At 58.9% G+C, this 17,118-nt stretch overlaps 1 protein-coding gene and 1 long non-coding RNA gene across 3 annotated transcripts in view; both read right to left on the bottom strand.

Annotated features, from left to right (window-relative positions):
- RTN4RL1 (reticulon 4 receptor like 1) overlaps nucleotides 1-17,118 on the bottom strand; it is a 34,777-nt gene that overhangs the window by 14,202 nt on the left and 3,457 nt on the right. The gene's annotated exons all lie outside the window — the stretch shown is intronic.
- LOC310632896 lies at nucleotides 14,941-16,840 on the bottom strand. The gene is made up of 2 exons (XR_014490937.1): nucleotides 16,656-16,840; nucleotides 14,941-15,032 (listed from the first exon to the last, which is right to left on the bottom strand). It is a non-coding gene; the product is annotated as an uncharacterized lncRNA (long non-coding RNA).

The following is a 17,118-nucleotide window of genomic DNA, read 5'->3' as shown; positions in this document are numbered from 1 at the left end:
AAAAACAATAGAAACGTCCAACATCCAGCCCCCCATCTGGCGTGGGGCAGCACACGTCCCCCTCAAAAGTCCCAAAGGACCCCCCCCCAAAGGACTAACAACTTGTAGCCTGACCCCCTTGGGGGAAAATGGGCATTTAAGGGCCAGGCTGTCCGGGGGGAAGGAGGGGAGCTGAGGCCAAGAGGGCAAGTCTCCTGGGCCCCCTTAGACGGAGGGACCCAAAGCAGGCCAAGTGTGCTGCATTGCCTGGGATGGGCAGACACAATCGAGGTAGGGGGTCCCAGAATAACTGGACCCTTTGCCACGAAGGGCCTCCCAGAACTGCTCGTGGGAACAGACTGGTGTCGCAGTATTGAGCAGGTGCCACCCACCGCCTTTAAAAACGTTAAGTACGGTGATTCTTCAAACTTAAGCAAAACTCCGCAAATTCTGTCCACTGTAGAGGGAGGGAGGGAGGGAAGGGAAGGGTAAAATAGAGGAGGGGAGGAGAGGGGAGGGAAGGCTAAACAATCCCAGGCTGGGAAATCAGTCTAAATGGAGGCACCTGAGCGGGTCTGAGGGGCTCCCCAAGGCCAGGCGCCAACCCGCCCCTCAAGCCTGCTCTGGCCACAAGCCCACGGCCAGCAGCGCCCCAGGCCCACGGCAAAGAGAAGCCCCTTCTTAACGCCCAGCACCGGCTCCCCACGGGGCCCTTCCCAGGGCCACTTGCAGAGCTGCCCCCGCTTGCTGCAGCAGGCAAGGGCTGTCCCGGGAGATGCTGCAGGGCCAGGACAGCTGGTCCAGGCGAGCGCATGCGCGCACACACACACACACACACCCCTGTGCTCAGCCTGCAGGTGCCTGTTTGGGGGATAAGCAGAAGACGGCCTCCAGCTCTTGCCCACTGCAGCCCCGTTTGCCCGGCTCTTTGGGCTTCAGCCTGCTCGCCCCGTCCACCCCTGGCTGGCCAAGCCTCAAGGCAGGCTGGCTTTGGTAGCATCTCGAGCTGGGGGCGGGGGGGTAAGCAGTGAAGAGCCGCAGGGGGTTGGGGAGCCATTGGGCCCGTTCAGCCCCTCCCACCAGCTGCCCCTCTTTCGGCGAAGCGTTCAGCCAGGAGCCCCCCCCCCCCCCGCCTGCCTGCCTCCGTTCCGCCCGCCATCTCTCGCCTCTTAGTCCTGTTAAACCAGCAGGCGCTTTTGACACCGTCCCCCCTCCCCACAGCTCCACCTTTGCAGCGGGCGAGGGGAGGGGAGGGGGGGCGTGTAATGGCGAGAAAGGAGCTCGTTACGGAGCGACGGCAACCTTCGCAGCCCACCCCGGAGGCCGAGGAGGAATCAAAACAGCGGCCGCACAAATGTGCAATTAGCTTTCCAAATGCCTTTCGCTCGGGGAAGGAGGCCGGCCCTGCCAGGCAATTTCCAGGCCCGTCGAGCCTCGCTCCGGAGGCTTTGCGAAGATAGCGCAGGACTTTCCCCTCGCTCGCGGCTGGGGGGGAGGGGAGGGGAGGGGGAGGAGCCCGCAGACGCCGCTCGCTCGGCCGGCGGTGGGGGCTCGGCTGCGGGGGGGGGGGAAGCGGGCAGAGAGCCGCCGTCGGTCGTACCGGGGGGGGCGGGAGGGGAGGGGGCATCCCGGACTGGGGCGGGAGACGCGGGGCGCAGAGAAGCCGCCGGTCCCGTCTTCCAACTCGCTGAATTAGCGGCAGAGGCGAAAGCAGCGGGAGCTGTTTTCCGCGTTGTTGTTGTTTTGCACAAAGACGTTCGCGGCTTGGGAAACAACTTCTGCCGCCCGAGCCAGGCCCGCGTGTGGCGGCGGCTGCAAGCTGCGCCCGGGGCCGTTTGGCTGGCTCCGCAGCTGCTGCGGGCGGGGGGCGACTCGCCCAGCACTGAAATAGAGGCCACGAGGGGGGGGAGGAGTGTTCCAATGGGTCGCTGAGGCGGTCTGCCGTAGCCGGGGCCTTCCAAGTGGGGCGGGGGGCCAAGGGAGCTGGCTGGCCTAAAAATAAACCCACCCTTTGCGGAAGAGAGATGGCGACCCCCATGCAAGTGACCGCAGGAGGGCTGCAAGCTCCCCTCGTCTCGGCAGTGGCCCAGCTGCCGGGCTTCCGTCCGCAGCGGCCCTCCCTTCCTTCCCGAAGCCCCCCCAGGTCAGGCTGTGGCCCCTTGGGGCCGCCTGGGGATGGGGCACCACGCTGGGGGAGGGGCTCGGGGGAGGCAGAGCTGCCCTGCTTGGGAAAGGACTGATCTGCAAGCTGGGCGGCCCCTCCTGCACCCACAGCAGCTCCAGCCCCCACTGGCGGCCCGATCCTGGGCTGCGCCCAGGCCAACCGCAGGCCTGCCCTTGGCCCTCCCAGCTTGCGGGTGACCCAGGGCTGCTGTGGAGCCAGCAGAAGCCCCTCCCTGGCACTTCCTGGGGGAATGTGGGCCCCCACCACCTGCAAGCAGCAGGAGCCCCCAGCCCTTTTACAGAGGCCTTGCCCCACCGAAGCTCCTTCCATCCCTCCCGGGCGGCTGTCTCAACCTGCCCCAGCTGTGGTGCCAGAGGCTGGCTTTGGGGGGGGAGGCCCCGCTCGGTGGGGTCACCCGCTGTCCAGTCTTCTCCCCTGCCCTGCGGGTCTGCCTCCCCCTCCTCAGAAGCCAGATTAATCGCCCTGTGCTGCTTCTGTCACAAGCAGAGAGATGGATCCTTCCCAGAATTTACAAGTAGCTCCATCAGAGGAATAAACAGCCCAGATAAAAATTACGTTGTCACAGCGCAGGTGTGATCGATGTAGCAGACACACCGTGGCACCGTTCGCCTGGCAGAGATTATCTGCGAGGGAGCCCTGGCCGGCAAGAACAGGGGCAGGGGGGCAGTGCAGCCCCTGAGGATCCCCCTCCGTCCTCCCCCACTCTGGCTCACCTGCAGGCTAGCCCTGGGGGGGGGCTCAAGGAGGAGGGAGCCCCCCGGCCACCCTGGGGACAGTGTCCAGTGCAGGACTACCCAGCTGCGCCACTACTTTAGGGGGGGCTGCTTGAGTGAGTGTCATTTTTATTAAACAGCGGACAGTCTAAAACTTTTCCCTTATTCAGGAGGGAAAAGGTTTGGGTGCACACACACACCCCTATACCACGCACACATACAGGGGCATGTCGGAGGGTCTCCCTGCAGTGTTGCAGCTGCACGAAGAATTGTTAGCTGCATTGCCCTTTGTTGACAAGCCTAATCTGTTGGATAATATCTTGTAGCAGAGAGTTCCACAGGATGAGCAAGTTTCTCCAGTTGGCAACATCTACCTGCTTTGCTGTGATTCTTATATCTCTATTATTTTTTATCATTGCTTAACAGTGAGATGCGGGGCCAAATACATTTAATACTTTTTTTTTGTAGTTCTGTATTATTCGTGCTGTGAGGATGATGACGGTAAGAACATTTTAAAGCCTGCTGCTGCATCAGATGACTTTGCCTGTCTTCTGGCGGGTCACTGTCCTGTAGCATTTCGTCCACACTGACCGGGCAGCACCGAGCCGGCGGCATTTGGGAAGCCTTTGGATTGGGAGGGTTTGATCATTCCCTCCCACCCTACTTTTAATTCTATTTTACTTTTGCTTCATTGTAAGGTTTTGGGTGGACTAATTGGCACCAAAATGCCAGAAAGAGCGGGAAAGAACGGAGCTTTTGGCAATGCCCCCTTTGCGGGTGGGCAGAGGAAGCAGCCTTGTTGCGTCAATGGGGGAGGGGGAAACCGGGCACCTCCAGCCAGGAAAGTGGGGGAAGGGCTGGTGGGAAGGGGTCCGCGAACCTTGGCATCGACTCAGCTTCCAGAGACGGGCAGCCCTAATTTGTGTGCATCTGGACCAAGCATTTCGTCAGGGTGGGCGGTAGCAGCAGAGGCACGCTCTCTGGGCAGCCTGCCTGATTCTGCATGCCTACATCAGGCCAGGGTCAGACTGGATGGCCTCTGAGATCCCTTTCATTCTGTCTGCTGCCCAGCCGCAGCCGCTGTTTCGGCCCTTAAACTATCCCTGCCAGCCTGCCCTGCTCTCCTGCAGCTCCCCCTGGCAGCTCCCCCCCCCCCCGTCTTCCCTGGTGGGCTGTGGTCCTGCCCCTTCTCGCCCCTCCTGCCCTGCAGCGCTTGGGAACCAAGCCCTGGCCGGCCTTATCCTGCCCATATTTCACAGGGACGTAAAAACCAGATTGAAATGCAGGTCTGTTGGCTGTTTTCTCCAATGAAACGGCTCTGGGTAAACAGCAGAGGCTCCCGGTGAAATCCCAGCAGGCTTAAACAATAAACCTGGTTACAAACTCAGTCTAGTGAAGATATCAGATCAGAAATTGCTTCAAAAACATGTCAACAGCCACCCCCTCCCCACAACAGGAAGGCTTCTACAAAGCCAGCTTGCCGCCCTGGTGCCCTCCCCTTGCCCCTCCCGTGGCCAGAGACCCCTCCGGCCCAAGGCGTCCACCCTCCCGCCATGCCCCTTCCCCTGGAGGACTCCGGAGACTCATGGGGGCACTCTTGAGTGGAGCCCCAGGAGGTTGGGCTGCAGAGGGCAGCTGCGTCTGAGCCAGCTCTCCCAGAGGAGAGGACCCTTCCTGGACTGGGGAGAGCCAAGGACCCTCTGGGCCCCTGATTGATGGGAGGCAGCAGAAGGAGAGGCTTGGGGGGGGGTCAACGTGCTGCTCCTCTGAGCTGCCTGGCTGGGGGGGGGGGCTTCAGCTACCCAGGAACTGCCTTGGAGGACCTGCCTCCCCCGGCTGGGGCAGCTTCCCTTGGTGGAGGGGCCATCCTGACTTTGTTTCCCCCCCCCATCTGGACTCTGCTGCTGGCTCCATCCCTCCCAGCCGTGGAGCCTGGGGCAAGCAAGGACCTCCAGCACTTGTGAAGACAGTTAAGATGGTCAGCCAAGCCGGAGCTTTGGGGAGCCCGGCCACCAAGGCCAGCCCCCTCTTCCTGGGGGGGAGCAGCAATCAAGCAGCCCCCGGCCGGCCCAGTGCTCCTCCTGCCCCTGCAGCTGCCAGTCATCCTCAGGGCCACACAGTCTCCCACCTTGCTGGGAGAACAGCTCCCATTATCCCCAGCCAGCCTGGAGCTGCGGTCCCACCCGCTGGAGACCCTACTCCACCGAGGAAGGCCTGTCCAGAGCCAGGGCAGGCTGCAGCCTTCCATGCAGGGCTGGGAGGGGGGGCCGTCGAGCGAGCCGCCCCTTGGCCTGCCAGGGGATGCACAGGCGCCCCCCCCTCTGGAAACCGGGGCAGCTGCTCTGGCTGCAAGTCAGCAGGTGGGGCTGTCGGGAGGGGGGCTGCTGGGTGGGGCCTGGGCCCAGGGCCTGCTTCTCACAGTCAGGCTGCCTAGAGCTGAGTATGAGGCAAGAGGCGGGGGGGGGGGGGGCTGGCTGGGTCCATGGGAGAGTTGAGGAGGGGGCTGCAGGCAGACAGGCAGAGGAGGAGCGGAGCTGGGCTCCTGATGGATCCTTGTGCTGCTGCGGGTGGGAGGGAGGGAGGGAGAGGCAGGCGGGGGGGGGGAGAAGCTCTCCCTGAATCCCATGAAATATTCACCTTGTTTTGATGTGCTGCTTCCCTGCTCTATCAATCAGAGGCGGGAGGTAAGAGCAGCTGCCAGCAAGCAGAGAGGCCGAGTGGCAGTGGGGAGGGGGGGCTGTTGCACCTGCCCCTGCAGGGAGGGGGCTCTTCACTGCTGGGCTGCCCGTGGCCTCCCTCTGCCTGCCCTGCCCTGGAGGGGGGGCCCCTCTACGCCTGCCTTTCAGCCTGGAGCCCAGGCATGCAATGGGGTGGGCTGCTGTCAGTCTCTGCCATTGGGTTCACAACTGGGGGGTCCCTGCACCCCGTTTGCGTGGCATGGATCCTGGTGACTATTATAAGATTGCAGGGGCGGGAAGGTGAGCAGGGGCTCAACTGCATCAGCCCCCAGCCCAGCCGATCCTTTAGGGTCGTTGTGGCAAAGAAGGGGCTCTGCAGAGCCACCTTGGACACCTCTCTGCCCGCTGAAACCTCCCCAGCAGAGCCCAGCCTCCCTCATACTGATGATGTTCCCTACTTGGGTCATGAAACGTCTGCAAGAAAACCACCCAGCTCAGAGAGCACCAGGGACCCCACACTCCTCCTCCTCTCTGCAATACCCCCCTCCTTTCTAGCACTGATGATGTTCCCTAGTTGGGTCATGAAACATCTGCAAGCAAACCGCCCTGCTCAGAGAGACCACCGAGGACCCCTCATTTCAATCCTGAGCTGCAGAAATTCTCTTCTCTTGGAATCCTAGTTTTGCCCACCAGCAGTCCAAGGGCACCCAGGAAAATCAATCTAGGGCTTGCATATAGGGCCTCCCAGCGTGCCAGCAGAAGCCCCATCTTGGTCAACTCAACTGCATTCGGACAGCCCATCCCCTCGGACCTGGCAGCCTGCGATGTGCAAACATTTCATGCCAAATGCTGAATTTTGGGGGGAGAATGCGGCTTGGTGGATGCATGCAGGGCCCACTTGCCTTCAGCCCCACTTTGCCAGGAGGGGCAGCCAACCAGGCACAGCCATGGGGGTCCTAGATGCCCAAATGTTGAGGCATCACCCCGCAAAGGGGCTTCTCCTCAAGGCCCTGGGGAGTCTGAGATGCCCGCAGGCGTGGCAGCAAGAGGAGCCACTGCCTGAGTGGCATGGAGGGTCCCTCAGGGTGAGGCCATGGAAGGCCTGGCAGAACAGGCTCTGGACAGGCACGGTGGGCTCCCCTCCTGGGTCTGGAGCACAATCGGAAGGGCAGGAGGGAAAGTGGGCCAGCTCCCCTCGCCCTTTCACACACCCATACCCACAACCAGGCTCAGCTGCCCCTGCCTTTCCTGGCAGACCCCAGTCCCTGAGGAGAGCAGAGTGGGCACTTCACTGGCAGGCAGGGGCCCATTTTGCAGCTGGCACGGCAGGCCCTGCCCACAGAAGGAAGGGCCAGAGGGCAATCCATGGGCCATTTGCATCACGACAGCGATGAGAGCCATCGACATAAGCCTGGAGACAGAGGTCAGAATGCAACCGAGGACAGATGGCGGAGTGAACGCTGCAAACGCCTCAGTTGCAAACTCATCAAAAGCCCCTTCAAGCGAGCGTCTCCTTCCCAGATAAGGAAGGCCAGCAGCCACCAAGGCCCCGAGACCCTCGCGGGGAGCACCTGCTCACCCGTGTGGCCACTGGGCACAAAACTCTCCCGCCCCTCCATCCCTGGGCATCTGCGCTGGCTCATCCGGCCTCAACTGGGCGGGGGGGGAAGGGGGCAGCGCAGCCGGTGATAAACAGGCTACTTGACAAGCATCAGAATGCCGCCCGTGTCATTTTGCTGCTCAGAAAAAAGATATTCAAGATCACCCGGTGACCTTTCAAGGCCTGGCTTTCAAGGCCCGGCAAGCGCTGGGCTGGAGCAGGGCAAGCCAGGCCAAGGATCCGGGCAGCGCCAGGGGGAGGCAGCCCAAGCTGGAGAAGAGCCTGCAGGAGCCGGAGCTCCGCCTTGGCCCAGCCCCGTCGCTCGGCCCAACTGCCCCTCACCAAAGACAGAAACCCCCCCCCCCGCCCATGTTATTTATAAGCCAGTCCTGGGCCAAATGGCCCCAGGAGTTCAGCGCTTGGGAGGAGGCACCTTCATCAAACATTTAAGCCTAAAAGCAGCCCTGGAAACCAAGCCAGGCAAATGGATCCAAACAACCACCGGTGTGTGTGTGGGGGGAAATGGCTCGAATCTCTTGCACCACAGCCCCCCAGGACCTGCACCCCTGGCCCGGCAAGACATGACGGAACTGTGGTCCAGCCTCTCCAGGGGCAGCCATTAGCAAGAAGGAAGGGGCTGGGTATCTTCCACAAAACACCCCCCCCCCAAGAAAGCCTTGGCTCCATCAGTCCTGCTCTAAGAGCGGTTTTGCAGGATGCGCTTTGACCCCCGAGACCCCGTGCGTCTCTTCTGCAACCGCTGGCACGCCAAGCCCCCCTCCCCTGCGCACCACAGCCATTTTCCTTCTCAAAGAGGCTGTCCTCCCCCCCCCCAGGTTTCTTTACCAGCCTGTGCAGGGACCCTGCCGAGCGAGGGGCAGCCCTCTCCCACCCCCAGACCCCCACCCTCAGGCCCGGGCCTGACCCAGCGGGTGCAATAGCCCAGGGCTGGCCTGGATGGGGGGGCTGGGGGGGCTGTTTGTGGCTGGGCTAGCCCCCTCCCCCCACCAAGGGCGGCTTCCTGCAGGAAGGAAGCAAGTGGAGTCTTTGCAAGAGACCTACTTTCGGCTTTAATCCTGGCGCTTAAAGGATTTTTTTTTCACTGGGAGAAGAAGCCGTGTGATCAGAGGAGAACTGCAGCAGGATGACAGGGTGGAAGGAGAGGGGAGAGGGGGACGCATTCTCCCTCCCCCTCCGAGGTTTCAGAAAGGGAGGGCAGGCAAGGCCCTTCCTGGGGGAGACTCTCTGCGCAGCCCAGACATTGCTCCCCAATTTCTGTGGATGTTGCGCCTCTGTGTGTGTCTGTGTATGCGGGGGTGAGGGGTGCCCACTTAGTTCTGGTCCCCCTGCCCCAGCAGCAGAGGGCCTGGCCCCACAGTCTGCTGGCCTCCGGGGGGGGTTCCCCAAACTGCCCGCAAACAGACACCACGGCAGAGCTGTTCACAAGCACTCAGACCCGCCCCCCCGCCTTGACCGTCAACCCAGACCCTTCCTCAGCTTCCAAGCTGCCCTCAGCAAGGGGCGGGGGGGAGAAGCCAGAGGGCCCCAGCTGGTCTCCCCGCAGAGGCAGGTGTCGCAGGAGGCCCCTGAACTGCAGCGGCCCCATCTAAGGAGGGAGAAATGCAGCAGGAGCGCAGGCTGAGCGCAGAGCCAGTGCCAGGCCACTGCCGCCATGCTCGCCTTCCGGTGAAAGAAGATGGGCTGCTATTTCAGGACCTCCCCAGGAGATTCGCTGTGCCGCCTGCTAGGATCCTGCTGGGATGGCATCGTTTGCCCTCCTGCGCGTGGCAGCTGCCAGTTGGGTCAGAAAAGGAAGAGAGAGAGCGCCCTGGGCAAAGAGAGGTGGGTGCGAAGGGAAGCCCCCTGCGGCTGAGCAGCCTTTTCTGGCAAGAGACGGCCGGAGGGGCCAGGCCAGAACTCTAGGGATTCTGCCAAGGAGGGCACCAGGGGCACAAGCCCACCCAGTTGCACCCAAAAGACTCTTCCTTTCTCCACAGGGTCTCCCACAGGCTCCCTGGCAAGCCTCCATTTCTGCGCCCCTGAGGCCGAGGGTCCGGCTGGGAAGCTGCCCTGAGCTTGGCTGGCGTGGCTGGCGTGGCCAGCCATGGGGGTCACGTGTGGACCCTTGGAGGGGCTGAGCTGCTGAGCAGGAGGAGGGAGGGGCCGTCTGCCACTCTGTAGACTGTCAGCTCAGAAGCTCCCCCCCAAAATGGCTGGCCATCCAGCCCCTCAAGGCAGGCAGACATTTTTCTGGGCCTCTGGGTGGGGGGCGGAGATGAGGCCCAGTTCCACCCTGGCCTCTTTTTGAGCCAAAGGGCAGCTGAGAGCTGTGCTGTCCCCCCCACGAGGATTATGGGTCAGGGCCACCAATCCAAGGAGGCTTCCTCCCAAGCGGGCTGATGGGTTACAGCAGCCCCCCCCCCGAGGGCCAGGAGGAGGAAGCCGCTTCCTTCTGGGGACCCCAAACCTGGAGCTTGGCCTGAAGCCAAGAAGGGGCTTCTCTTGGGGACCGGCTCACTGCTTGCCTCCCCCACCCCACCCCCGCTGACTAGTTTTTCCTAAAAGAACGCTTCTATTTTCTGTAATGAGCCTCGCACAGCAAAATATTATGCTGGTTCTTAGCATACATGGCTTTCCTCCCCTCATCTTTATTCAAAGACAGACTCTACACTGAAATTTCACTAAACCACGCTAAATCTCAAAAATATTAACACAACCGTTGCTATATCCCGATGAAATTAAACACTCCCCAAATTAACAAATAAATCCCAGTTTGCTGGCTGCGGCATCTAATGGCATCGGCTCTTGCTGGGGAAAACTTCAAATCACTGTCGAGAAAGCCGTTGCTCTAAGTGCCTGGCACACCAGCTTTCCTCCGAGCAGACAACCCCCCCAGGAACCTTGTGCCTGATCAGCCACAGGGCCGAGAGCCCGGCTGGACCAGCCAGGGAATCCCTGCCACCCCAACTTGCCCTTGCTGGCCATGGGGAGATGGTCAGTGGGAGGGCAGCCGGTTCTTGGCACCCTGAGAGGCCCAGGAGCCAAATGAGGGCTGGTCTGAACTCATGACAGACACATCTCATAATGCCCCCCCCCAGGAAGCCTCCCCCGCATGAGGCCTTGTGTCCCGTGGAGCTCCCCTCCCTGACTAGCAGGCCCCTTCCTCTTTCCTCCTGTGGCTGGCTGGCTGCTGAGGCGACTGCCCCCGTCCCTCTGGGTTGCCTTCGTCTGCCTGGAGGCTGCCAACGAGCTAGGCCTGCCCTTGGCCCCTGCCCTTCCTGCCTCTCAGCTGCCTGAGCAGAGGGAAGAGGCATGCCGGTGCCCGGTCTGTTTGTGGCTAGCAGGAGGCCACAGCTGTGGCACCAGACCTGTGCTCCAGAACGGGCTACCCATCACGGCTACTTGGCTGTGTTTGAATCACCGCCTTCTTCCAGGCTAGGCCTGTCAAGGCGGACCCTTCTCAGTCCAGGGGACGGGAGGCCAGCTCCGTGCAGAGGCTCAGCGCTCCAACCTCTCTGAGCTGGGACCTGGAGGGGCGAGAGGGAGGAGGCCCCATTCGTGAGGGCCCCATGGTGGCCAGGACCTATTTGGGAAGGTTCAGCAGTGGGGGAGGGAAAGCCCCTCCCAGCTGGCCAAGACGGACCAAAATGGGCCAAGACCACCCTGCAGGCTTTGTCAGGACCGCCTCCCGGTGCAGAAGGCCCGGCTGAGTTGCACGAGGCTTCGCTCACCTGGCCCAAAGGAAGACAGGGGCTCCTGCCCTGCCTGAGCCATCCCTGGGCAAGACAGACAATGGCTGATAGTTTAACCCCTTTATAAGCTCTTCCCGGCCAGATGATAAATAGTCATATGGTTGAGGACAATTACATACAAAGATGGAAAATCTAGCCAGGAATTCACACTGGGGAAACCATCCCCAAATTGCACCGGCCACCACCTCAGCTTACTGCAGTCTACACAAAGTGGGGTCCTTGGAGTTTGGGGGATGGGAAGGCAGAGCACGGGGTGGGGTCCTGCAATCGAATTGCTGTGGCGATGGGATGGGACCTGGAGCAGGCTGCTCCTGCCCAAACAGCAACCGTTGGGGAAAGGTTAACAGGGGGCAGATAATGGACCTGTCAGTCATCAACCCCCTTCCCAACGCTTAAGAACGCTTAAGAACAAGCCCAGTCAGAAATGACCATCCCGTCATGTTGAGACTTTGGCATAAGTGCAGGAAGAGCAGCTAGGCTGACCTGGAGACCCGGAGACCGAAACATGGGAAGAACGGCTGCAGGAATTGGGTACGGCCAGCCTAGAGAAAAGAAGGACCGGGGGGGGGGACAGGATAGTAGTGTTCCAATATTTGAGGAGCTGCCACAAGGAAGAGGGGTGTGTGTGTCAACTTATTTTCCAAAGCACATGAAGAAAAAGAGAAGAAGCAACGGGCGAAAACTAAACAAGGGGAAAAGCAAACTCGACGTAACCGTGAGGACAGTCAGTGAGTGGAACAGCTTCCATTCTGATTGCTACCCGAAGTCAATGGACGGCCTTGTCCCTAGGACAGTGTTTCTATCAGAAGCCGGTGGTTGGGTTAAATCCAAACTGGACTTATGGGAGGCGTATTACTGGGTTAGGATTAAGGAGGGGGACGAGTGGAAGACAGCGTACAATTTCTCCCCTACTTGGAAGGGTTTAAATTCCACTCGTTTTTTATCTGCCTGGGCCTTGTATGCCTCCCTAGCCTCATCTAGGGCTTTTCTCACAACCGGCCAGGTGTTTAGGAGTTGTGCGATCCATTCCTTCAGAAAGGGGATGGTGGGGTCGTTAGTTGGCAGTTCAGGCATCAGGTAGAAGTTTTGTCCTGTTTTGACTTGGAACGGTGTATACCCGGTGCTGGAGTGAATGGCGTTATTATACGTAACTTCTGCAAAGGGAAGCAGGTCGGTCAAGTTCTCTTGCTGGTAATTTATAAAACATCTTAAGTATCATTCTGGTAATGAGTTTGAACGTTCTGACCCACCATTTGTTTGCGGATGGTGACTAGATGACAACCCCTGGGTGGTCCCCAAAGGTCCAGGAAAGCCTTCCAGAACTCAGATGTAAACTGCACCCCCATCTGATAATTATCCTTTGTGGGGCCGCATGCAATCGGTATATGTGTTGCACAAACAGCGTTGCTAATGTCTTTGCTGTGGGGACTTTTTAACATGGGATGAAGTGCAGCTGCTTAGAGAACAGGTCTGTCACTACCCAAATAACGGTGTTCCCCCCACTCCATGGAAATCTCCCTCCAGGTCATTGACAGGGTTGCCACTGTCTGCAATAATCCTGGGGCCTTTCCTTGTCTCCGTTTGGCTGCTGCACAAACGGGACAACTGACCGTGTAGCTTTCAATAGCCTTTTTTATCAAGGGCCACCAAGACTGCCGTTTTACTAGCTGAAGGGTTTTCACGAACACGAAGTGCTCAGCTACTTTGGAATCGTGACAAAGGTGCATGAAGTTTAGTCTCTGGGCTTTGGGGACATAGAGCTTCCCCACCACCACCTGTCATTCATTGTGCACAGGTTCTTAAGGCCTAAGAACTATTCGTCCTTTCCTAAGGCTTGTCTGAATTCCACCCCCGCCGTGCTCGCTAGGGGTTTGGGACTTTCTGTTTGCTCTCGCGTGGTTACTGGCGCCGCTAGTTGCCTCAGGAGCAGAAGTGGATCTGTTATCTCTGTTTTCGTACTCTTGTACTGTGGTAATCGCACAGAGCATCTGCTAGGAAGTTCTTCCCTCCCAGTAAGTGTCCCATGGTAAAATTTAAGCGATGGAAGTGCTGGGACCACCTCGCTTGTGTGGGGGATAGTTCCCTGGGTGTTTTTAAAGCTTCTATGATCAGTCCATACTTGGAAAGGGATTTTGTTCCCTTCCAGGAAATGTCCCCATGTCAGGAGAGCCCAACGAAAGGCATAGGCTTCCTTCTCCCACACTGCCCATCTCTCTTCGCTTTCCGTGAGTTTCCTTGGTGTCTACGCACAAGGTTGTAACTCTTGGAGTAACACTGCGCCTACTGCTACATGACTGGCATCTGCCTGGATGACGAAAGGTTTTTTGGTGTCTGGGTGCTTCAAGACTGGCTCTGCCGAGAATAGCCTTTTCAGCTACTCAAATGCGGCTTGGCAGTCCATAGTCCACTTCAGTGGTTGGCTGGGCTTCAGTTTCCCCTCCCCCCAAGTCTTTAACAAATTAGTGATGGGCAAAAGAAGGGATGAACTGGAGGTAAAAGTTAGCAAATCCCAGAAAACTTGGTAACTCTTTCCGGGAGCGGGGTGGGGTGGAGCCCATTCTAACACTGCTTGGACCTTTTCAGGATCCATCCCTATGCCGTTTTGAGGTATGCAGTACCCCAGGAAATCAGTCCTTTCCTTGTGGAATTCACATTTGGATAATTTGCGAATATTAGGATGTCGTCCAAGTAGACAAGCAGCCCTTTGTAGAGGTGCTCCTGGAGCACTTCATTTATCAGTTGCATGAACATGGCAGGTGCCCCTTGCAACCCAAACGGGGGCATTCTAAATTGGGAACATCCCATGGGGTAATTAATTGAACGTATTTAAAAGTATTTAAAATCTCTGCAACCGGCAAAGAAGTTGGGAGCAAAATTTGTCGGTCCTTTCCCCATTAAGCGGATAATTAATCTGGTAACTGTAGAACTAGAACTCTCCAAAAAACTAAGACAGGTCCACCCTGTATTTCACTGTAGCCTATTGAAACGAGAATTCTCGCCATTAAGGCCAGCAGTAGCCCCTCCTCCACCACCCATTATTGTAGAAAGAGAGCAGGTTTTTGAAGTCAAAGAAATCCTAGACTCTAGAAAATATCATGGTTCCCCACAATACCTAATAGTTTGGAAGGACCTACCCCCTTCCCAAAATGAGTGGTTCCATAAACAGACTTTAGATTTCATGCAAATAGTCTAATAAACTGGACTAGCCCCTTTTTTGTTTCCTCTACAGGTGGATCTCTAATTTTTTTAGGAGGGACGGCATGTCAGAACCCGGTTGTTGGGAGTGGGGTGATTTCTTTACTCACGCGGGTTCTGCCATGATCCTGGGGGGAGGGGGGAACTATGGGTGCTACAATGTATCCTTTCCGCTTCCCTCTATCTGCTTTCTCTTTGATCTATTTCCCTTGATGTCCACCTGGGGTGAGAATGGAATGTGCCTCCGGCCATCTGCCTTATCTCTCGCTGCAGAAGAAGAGGCGCGAAGACCTAACAGTCTAACAGCCTTGGTAACGGCGCCTTATCAACCCCGTTCCCACAATGGGTTCACACTTGGGGATTGGGCCGTTTGAACTGGCTGGTTTGACTATTGTTTTTTTTTTTTTTGCCAATTATTGATTTGCACAGGAAACTCTCAGATCCTGCCTTTTATGCTTGCTGTCAGCTTCTCCTAATAAAAGTTCCTTTTGGAATGAACCTGTTCCAGGAGTTCTGCTTTCTTGGGAAGAGGGATCGAGGCAGGTCCTTATATTTCCTTTACCTTAGCAACTTTTAAGAAGTGTGGACTTCAACTCCCAGAATTCCCTAGCTACCCACGTCCTAATGTTGCCAAGGTTGAAAACCCTGGCCTAGGACCAAGACCACCATTACATTCTGATACAACTCTGACCTAGGACATGTGTGAGTTCATCCACCCTGGTTTGTGAACCATGGTTCTTTTCCTCGGTTGGGTGAAAGCTAACCACCCCTACGGGGCTGTTTGTTGTATGTGAACCTGAAAAAGCGGTGAATGCACAAAGTGCCAGAGAGACAGCCGTGGAAAATGACCTCTCGTGTTCAGGAAGGTATTTCACTGGGCAAGGCAGGATCAGACTGGAAACTCGGCTGAATCCATGAGCAGAGGCTGCCCTGCATCAAGGGAGTCAATCAATCAATCAGTCAGACTAGAGCTGGAAGGGACCTTGGAGGTCCTCTAGTCCAACCCCCTGCTCAAGCAGGAGACCCTGTACCATGTCAGACAAATAAGTTGTCCAGTCTCTTCTTAAAGACCTCCAGGGATGGAGCACCCACAACTTCTGGTGGCAAGCTGTTCCACTGGTGAAATGTTCTCACTGTTAGGAAGTTTCTCCTTAAATCCAGGTTGCTTCTCTCCTGGATCAGTTTCCATCTGTTGCCTCTTGTCTTGCCCTCTAGGAGGGACATAAACTGACACACACACACACACACACACACACACACACCCCGTCTTTGGGCCCTGTTTGAGTGGAGGAGGAGAAAAGGAAACGGCGCAGGGGGGGAGGGGAGCACTGCAGGATGGCTTTGCCTGGCCATGGAGGGGGAGGGAAGGAGGAGACACACCCTCCGGCACGCACCCCCCAGGGGCCCGGCTGCTCTGGGCCGGAGAGCGAGTCTGGCCTCCTGGGAAATCTGAAGGCCTTGTTGCTCTGCAGAGCGGCACAGAAAACACGGGCGGGGGCTCCTCGGTGGGGGGCCGGCCCTGGAGCTCCGCAGGGAAGGGAAGCCTCTCCTGGCAGGGCGACAGCCAGAGCATGTGGGGCCCCTGCTCTCTGCCCCCCTTTACAAGGTCCCCCACAACCAAGCCCGTGGCTTGCATCGGAAACCATCTTACGGGGCCCACTTTCTCTCCCTCCAACGGGTTGTTTATGCAGCACGTGGCATATCATACATGGACTTGCAATATATTAGCATGTCCCCTGGATTAAAAACACAATAAAATATAGATGTTAGAAAAAGCTATTTCGGGTAACAGTGTCCAGGCCATCTGACCATTGTCCCTTCTCTCCCTCCAGCCTCCGCCCTGCCAGCTGCCTTTCCCTCCTCTTCCCTGCACCGCGTCCCCCCTCCCCCCCAGTGGCCCTGGCGGCCCCTCCTGGCCCCTCCAGGCCTGCTTCCTCTTCCCCTCTAGCCAGCCTGGTTCCCACAGGGCCGCTCCCCCCCCTTCTAAGCCCTTCTCCTTCCAGCCCGGTTTGGAACGGCGTCTGCGGCAGCTCCAGCCCGCCGGTCCGGCGCCTTCCCCTCCCCCCCTTGCTCCCTCCCCTGTTCTCTCCCTCCTCTTTGCATCCCGCCGTCCGGCCCCCGCTCCGTCCAGCTTCGAATGGGCCCTTTGGGCTTCCCTCAGGGCTGGTCTGCGGGAAGACTCCCCCGCCCCGAAGGTTCCGGGGCTGCCGAACGTTGGTGCACGGGGGTCTCGAGCGCTTCTCCTTCCCCCTCCAGGCAGGCCGCGACCCTTCCCCCCTTCCAGCCACGGGGAGACTCGGACGCTTCAGCCCGTCTCAGCCTCTGAGCAATCAAAGGTGCCCCGGGGCACACGCAGAGCGCTTCCTGCCCGTCGCCCGCTGGCCACCAGGCAGTACAGCCGGGGCTTCCTCAGCCGAGCTGAAGCCTCCCTCCCTCCCGGCCGCCGCCTCCGGCCCTGCTTTCGGGCGCGTTTCGGCGGAGGGAGGCCTGAGTCCGGGACCGGGACAAGCCGGGCAGCCCTGGCGGGTTCCGACCGCAAGAAGCGCCCCTCACCCGCATCGGTCCGGCCGCCGAGAAAAACAGCCCCGCGGAGAAGGCCGGGCAGGCGGCGAAGAGGCTCTTCTCCTGTCCGGCTGGAGCGGAGCAACTTTGACCTTGAGCCACCTTCCCTCTCCGGGAGCGCCGCCGCCGCCGCCGCCGCCCCGCCCGCTTCTCACCGCGGTGAGGCCGCTGGGAAGCGGCGCCCCCCAAGCGGCGCCTCAGCACAGCCGCCCCTCGCGGACGCCTCGCTGCTGCCCCGGGAGGTTCATCTGGCTTAACGGGATGACCCGTTTTGCCTCTCAACTCAGGCATCCGAACCTTGGATCCGGGTTGAAATCGGCAGCCGACAAATAGCGATGGTTGCACAGGGACGCGACTGAAATCCAGTTCAAAGGGGCCCAAACCCGAGATAAAAGCCACATTTCCAGAAGTAAAGCATAGGGGGGGCCCTCGCACCGCCCACCCGAGAACGGAC

The sequence above is a fragment of the Vipera ursinii genome (genome assembly GCF_947247035.1).
Source record: "Vipera ursinii genome assembly, chromosome: 1".
Lineage (NCBI taxonomy): Eukaryota > Metazoa > Chordata > Lepidosauria > Squamata > Viperidae > Vipera > Vipera ursinii.
Note: the sequence above shows the minus strand (reverse complement) of the source record. Positions and strands in the feature narration are given on the sequence as shown.